We start from the raw sequence: 6000 nt of genomic DNA on the forward strand, positions 1-6000 counted from the left end.
TATATATAGAAATAGTAATAAGTTACGACCTCATAAAAAAATATAAAAACTTTAAATTAAACATCACCTTTTTTTGGAAAATATAGTTGTTTATTTCCTAGATAGACTAGATAGATTAATTTGACGGAAAGTAAAATTAGTGGGAATGGGTATTTGGGTGAAAAAAAAAAAAAAAAAAAAGAAAAATCAACGGTGAGGGGGTGGTTGATCTGATTGGACCAAACTTCAAAGTGAGAAAGGAGGGCATGGGGAGCGTGGAGCCCACGTGAACGGAATGGGCCATTGAGAGAGCACGTGCGTTAAGAGTCCTAGGCGGTGCGTCGTTCTCCCTTTCTCGTGACGTTGTCACGTGGCTTACGTGAGAGTTTAGGCCCACCATCGAACAATTTTGCCATCATGGGCCCATTGCAACTGTACATGCCTCATCCACTTTTACACTTTATTTCCCTTCAATATATATTAATTAATTTATTTTTTTATAAGTAAGAAAATAAAAAGTAAACCATAATTTTGACGGTTTCTTATTTTATTATTTTTAAAAATGTCACATAGCGGTAATTACACAACATTCATAATCCATAAAAGATTTTCATAGTATTTAACTCCTCCACTTTGGCCAACAAAACAAGAGTCAATTACATGTTTTATCGATATTTTATAGTGTTTTTTTTGGACTATTCCAAAAACAGTTTCTCGTCTTTTTTGGTCCATATGGTACTATTTTAATACTTTTGGCCCCCAAAATATATATATATATATATATATATATATATATATATATATATATATATATATATATATATATATATATATATATATATATATATATATATATGGCGTTTAAGTAAGCGTGTAAGTAATTATGTAGGAGATATTGATAAGTTACACCAAAATTTTAATTGTTTGGAGGTTAAATATCTCCCCTCTTATTTTCTCTTCCCACCAAATGTCAAGCTTTCATTTGGTGGATTTTTTTTCCCACAAACTTGGTCGTTTGTCATAATATTTTTTTTAGTTTAAAATAAATCTAGAAAAATCAAAATTTCTAAAATTTAATTCTTTACAAGATAAGCACACTAATGAAAAAATGAAAAAAAATATATTATTCATTTTAAAAAAAAACCCAAAATAAAAACTTCTCCAAAAATAATAAAAACTTAATTGATACTTCTGCTCAATATACTAGTGACTTTGTAAACAAAATTAAAAATAAGTTTTTAAAGTATATATATATATATATATATATATATATATATATATATATATATATATATATATATATATATTTTAAGAAATATTAGTTTTAAAAAAAATGTGGAACATAATAAGATCCAAAATGTAATTATTCAAAAAAACTTTTAATTAAACTTGTTTATGATTCTTAATTTGTTACGATCTAAAAATATTTAGATTCAAATATTTTATAATGTTCAATTATATATTTTATGATTTAAATTTAAATAATTCAAAATATATAATGCTCTATAATTTTTTTTGAACAAAATTATTATTTAATTGAATATATTATTGATCCAAAATTATATGATTCAAAAATAATTTGATTCAAAATACTATGATTAAAAATAACTTGATTCAAAATTTTATGATCCAAAAATAATATAATTCAAAAAAAGTATGAACGAAAAATAGTATGATTCTTAATATTATTAATATTTAAAATTTTATAATTATTAAAAATTAATAACACAAACCGATATTTACTTTAAAAAATAAGAAAAAAACGAAAAATAATCAAGATACAAACAGAAACACTATTATCTTCAAATATGTAGTAAATATATTAAAAACATAAAAAAAATTAAAAAACAAAAAAAAAATTAAAACGTGAAAACCAAGTATATAGTTGTTTATATTTTTTATTTAAAAAAATAAACGAAAATAAATAATAATACTCACTTAAATTAAGTTTCATGGATGTTCGTCGCACGTGATTAAATCTTCAAGTTCGTATTAATTACAACGAACTTGGGTCGAATGCGAACGCACAAAAACCAAGTATTGAGTTTGATATTTGTGCCCTTAATGAAATGGGTGGTGGAGAATTTTCTCCGTAGTCTTCACCGGAACCGGACTATATATATATATATATATATATATATATATATATATATATATATATATATATAGAGAGAGAGAGAGAGAGAGAGAGAGAGAGAGAGAGAAAGAGAGAGAGAGAGAGAGAGAGAGAGAGAGAGAGAGAGAAAAGTTCATGCGGAAAACACATATATTTACGAAAATGGAAAATATATTTTGTAATATTTTTACATTTAATTTACTTTTGATTAAATATATAGTTGTGAAGGGTATTTTAGTAAAAGGATTATCAATTTTTTAAAAGACGTTACAGTTAGCAAACCGTCTTTGAAGTTAACCCCACAAACTCGGTTTTATCCCATCTTAGTCGACATCTCCTCTAACTCTTCTCCTTATGTTGTTGTACATGTATATCCCTTCGGCACAACCACCATCGTCTTGAAGACGATGTGGAGGAATTTCTCTCCTCCGTTCATTTAAAGAAATTTCTTTCTTTTTTCATACGATTTACCTTTTTTCATTGGTTTATCCAATTCTATCCACTAAAAGAAAATTCATTCCTCCATCATCAACAACCACTGGTCATCCTTCTTCATGTCGACGTCTCCCTCCTATAAGCATTCTTCATGCTAAATCATCCCTCGTATAAGCATTCTTCATGCTAAATCAAACTAACAAACTTATCGAAGTACATTTTCAATTCCATGTTTCTTAATTTGTCCGTGTAGCATCCCAAAAATACCAAGTAATTTTTTTTTTCAATTTTTAAGTCAACCAAAACCATCAATAATTTATTTCAAACCATCAAAGTATGACAATGTTGAAAAATAGTTATCAGAGTACAATCCCAAAATTATAAAATGTTGAACATTGGTGGATGCGATGTGATCATGTCAGGTCATTCCCTTTTGAAGCAGAAGTACTTGAAAAACATTTAAACATAAATTATAAGGATATGTAGCATCTAAAAAATCACAATAAATTTTAACTTTTCAAAAACAACCCATAACCATAATGTTTACAAAACCATTGTTTCAAAAGTGTATTTTAGTAATCAGAGTATCCCAAAATCCAAACAACATAACCGAAGGATGTGCATGATCCCGTCTTTGGCTTGCCACAATCATCTGAAGTATATGAAACAATAAATTGAAACTGTAAGCCAAAGCTTAGTGAGTTCCCCCAAAGTACCACCACACAACAAATAACATGTATAATCCTGCATGATGGGTCCATAACCTCTTAGTTGGCTTACCCTGGCTCACAACCTCCCAGTTGGATTGCCTTACATGTCACGTACTGGGTCCACAACCTCCCGGTTAGATTAACCTGGCCCACAACCTCCTGGTTGAAAGACCCCGACCCACAACCTCTCGATTAGATTTCTCTGGTCTGTTGACTGACATCACAAAGCAGTAGTCTCAACCCCAACATAACATGTCGATATATAACAAATAACAAGAATATTCAGTAGATAGATTACTATACATACAGAAATCACTGGTAGTCCTACAAATCTATCAGTGTAACGCATATCAATCAGCAGCCATCATACAATCATATTGATCTACCATATACTCAGTATATCATCAATATATATATATATATATATATATATATATATATATATATATATATATATATATATATATATATCACAAGTACAGCAAGGAAAAGTCACCTCTCAGTCTGAAAAAAAGATCGTTGAACATGACACAACTCCGAATATTAGCTCAAACGGTAACCTATTCATCAAATAATGATCAGTCTCAATTACCACTTAAAATACTCAAAATACCCTTAGGTCAAAAATGGTCGAAACAGGTCAAAGTCAAAAAATCAAACTTGGTCAACACTATTGAGTTCGCGCAACGTACTCAACTTGTACGCTTGGCGTACACAATCTTTACTAGAATACGTGAGGGTTGACCTCGAACACTAAGCGTTCCAAGGCTCCGCCCAACGTTCGCAACATTGTTATTTTCCTTCTTATTAAGAGCTTAATCCTTAGGCACTTTTTCCCATATTCTAGATCTATCCTTATAATAACATACTTGACAATAAAGTTTCCAACTTTATGGTCTTACATGGCCATTAAGTTTCCAAACACAAAAACTCTAACTACTTAACCCATTAAGACAACCTAGATCAAGCATGGAAGGAAACTAGCAACCAAGATTACATTTTTATGCTTCTAGATGCTCCAAAACGCTTGAAAAGACAACTTATATGGATTTGAGTAATCCATACTCATAATACTAAGATTATGGGACCAAAAGAAAACCATTTCATAACTAAACAATATCTAAACAACTCTTAATAAAGTTCAGAGCTTTTTACCTCCAAATGATGCCAAATGATGCCAAATGATGTTGCTATTATGAATCCGAAGAGTCCCACTCCTCCAAGATGATCTTCTCTTCTTTATCTCCCCTTCAAGGTTACCAAAACTCACATAAAAGCTCAAGAATGCTCTCAAAATGGATTTGGGTTTGCTTGAGGACGAAGGTGGATTGGAGGTTGGTGAAAGAAGGTAGGTTTGGGACTTAAAGATGTTTAAATAGGATCCAAACCCTAAAAATTAGGGTTTGCACTCTCGCAACCTACGCCCAATGTTCCTAAGGAATGCCTAACATACGTACCCAGCTCCCTTAATCTACGAAAATGCCACCTTAGTCCAATTTTGCAATTAATTCACATCCAAGGTCTAAAATGAAAATACCTCAATATAATGATGTTACACACAAAGCTAAGTGAGTTCCCCAAAATACCACATACCATACATACAATGGGCCCCGCCCGGTACAGATATGTTAAAAACATGTGATGTCCCCGCCCAACACATTCATCAGTCCCCGCCTGGTATTCATACAAACACATACCATACATGTAAGAGTTACACAGACAACTAGCATCCTATAAACATAAATCAATGGGCCGACATTAGTGCCTTCGACCCAAAAATACTATGAGGAGACTCACCTCAAGTTGAAGGTATCCGAATCACACACGCACTGCTGCTACAAAGGCTCATCATGTTGAACACATCCAAACCAACCCTAATTACTATTTAGGGTAGTAACCCATAACTAAGGTCCAAAACATAATCTCTCTTACTAAGAGTAAAAGACCATTATACCCTTTCCAAACTAGACCTAACTAAGAATGGCCCAATTCCCAAAATATCCCAAATGGACTTCTCGAAGTACGCCATGCATACTCCTGCATTACACCCTGTGTAATTTGGTGTCCACAGAAAAGGCATACGGGGCCAACCCGTTACGTCATGTTTACACAGAGGTTATGCCGTGTGTAACCCTCTGCTGTCTAGAATCACTTTTAAGCTCTTAATACTTAAAGTCCAAACATATAATTCACATATCTAAATCTTGGGAAGGTATTAACTGATAAAGTTGACAACTTTAAGCTTTTGGATGGCTTAATAGATCCCAAAATCAAACCCTAGGTCCATAACTTCACAAAATGACTGGTCAATTCATGCATGGGCGGAGTATAACCCTCAAGATCCAATTTTTAACATAAGAACCTCAGAAACACCAAGAAATGCTAATTCTAAGCTCTGGAGTAGCTTATACTCACAAGAACCAAAACTATGAGACCCAAATCATGCAAATCTCCTAACTAACTTAGATTTATACAAAAGAATCATAAAGGTGAAATCTTTATACCTCCAGAAGCTTGCAAAGGTGAAGGAAACTCTAGATCTACAAGCTCCAAGCTCAATTATCCTCAATGGTGTGCTTCTCCTTCTTCTAAAATGGTCTAAGAACACTTTAAAGGTTCAAAACAAGCTCTAGAAGGTTAGGGTTTGGAAATGACAGAAATAGGAATAATGGATGCTAGTAATGAAAATGCCTTATGGGTCTTAAGGTGCTTAAATAGGGGTACAACCCTAAAAGTTAGGGTTTTAGGTTAGCTCGAGTA

Source organism: Lactuca serriola, chromosome 1, assembly GCF_051521515.1.
Source record: "Lactuca serriola cultivar US96UC23 chromosome 1, Lser_US96UC23_V15, whole genome shotgun sequence".
NCBI classification, from domain to species: Eukaryota; Viridiplantae; Streptophyta; class Magnoliopsida; order Asterales; family Asteraceae; genus Lactuca; species Lactuca serriola.